Source organism: Peromyscus eremicus, chromosome 8b (assembly GCF_949786415.1).
Source record: "Peromyscus eremicus chromosome 8b, PerEre_H2_v1, whole genome shotgun sequence".
Taxonomy (NCBI): domain Eukaryota; kingdom Metazoa; phylum Chordata; class Mammalia; order Rodentia; family Cricetidae; genus Peromyscus; species Peromyscus eremicus.
Genome location: NC_081424.1, coordinates 14,887,012 through 14,888,617, shown reverse-complemented (window position 1 = coordinate 14,888,617; position 1,606 = coordinate 14,887,012).

Genomic DNA, 1,606 nt, shown 5'->3' with positions numbered 1-1,606 from the left:
TGGCTTTTCGGATCTTGCTCTGAGACTGGCAGATGGTCACATTCTAGACTTTCTGCTTGTGCTTGTCCCCGTCTGTGTGGTCTGTGTCCAAATCTCTTCTTACAGCCACCAGTTCTATTGGTTTGGGACTAACTCTGATGTCCCAGTAGTAACCCAATCACCTCCTTCAAGGTCAAATTCTAAGGTTCCAGGGACTAGGCCTTTGTCATGGGAATTTTAAGGAAACACAAGCCACCTTCAAACACTTAGTGTGACTTAGAAGTAAGATTATGTTAACATTCTTCTAAGAGGACTAGGAGGGGTGGTGGTCAAGGGTGGTTGGTGTTGTGGCAATGTTTAAAGAGACAGTGTTAGGGTGATGGTTCCTCACATAACCTGTTATGAAATAGATGTGTATGCATATATATATAAATAAATAAATATATATATATAAATATATATAAATATAAATATATATAAATAAATATATATATATACACACACACATACACACACATACACACATATATGTATATACATGTATATGGATGTATATGTGTATGTATATACACATGTATATATATACATATACACACACAGATATATATGTGTGTATATGTAGTATGTATTTGTATATGTATAAAGTTATTCATAAAACCAGGCCAATAGCACAACAACATCTTTTGTTAACTATAGGCAATTGTGTTAAGAACCTTCTTTATTTTTATGAACAGCTCTTCCAGTTGTGCATGGTCACTTTCAATCATACACAAGTGGCTAACCTATACAGTGTGTTCCCTGCTTGCGTGCAACTGAGCTGTGAAATAAAAAAAATGAGAGACGGTAATAATATTATTTCTAACCAAAGTAACTACCCAGTCGAAGACTGACGACAGAGGTCAGCGAGTTTCAGAGTCCTGAGAAGGGTTTGTAAAGCCATTTGTCATATAGCCTCGGTGTTACGCTTTGCTTACGTGCTTCTCTAGTCTCTACGTGTCATCATCTACTGTAGAGTCAAGAACGATGCCTGCCAAAGTTGGACCTCTATCTCCGACTTCACTGGACTTTCGGCATGGAAGGCCCACATGCACAGCATGTAGAAACAGGAATCTCACATGGCCTTTTGCCCCATTCTGGTAATTGCAGAGTGTTCTGTTTTATTAAGAAAGCCAGGGAAGATCACACTTGTAATTTAAAGTGAAATAGGATGATGCATTTAAACATTTAATGTTTTTTGGAGGAATCACAGAGCCTTTAGGTGGTGTGGTCTCCTTGGAAGAAACAGCTGTTGAGTGTGCTGCTAAAACCTGGCACATCTGGCGCACCTCTGGATGATCTCTGCTTCCTCACTGATGATCCTCCTGCCTCATGCTTCTATTGTCCCATGCCAGCTTCCCCACCACAATGGCCTATAAACTCCTATACTGCGAGCCAAATAAACCCCGTTGGCCTTAAGTTACTTCTTTCAAGCATTTGTTCACAGTGACAAGAAAATACTAGTACAACCCAACCAGGCAAGATGTCAACATCATCATGTGTTGGAAGTGAGCAAAATGATAGGGGTGAGGAGAAGGCGACTGTGACATCTTAGAGGTCAATACAAGGAAAAAAACCCATTGGGATGGCA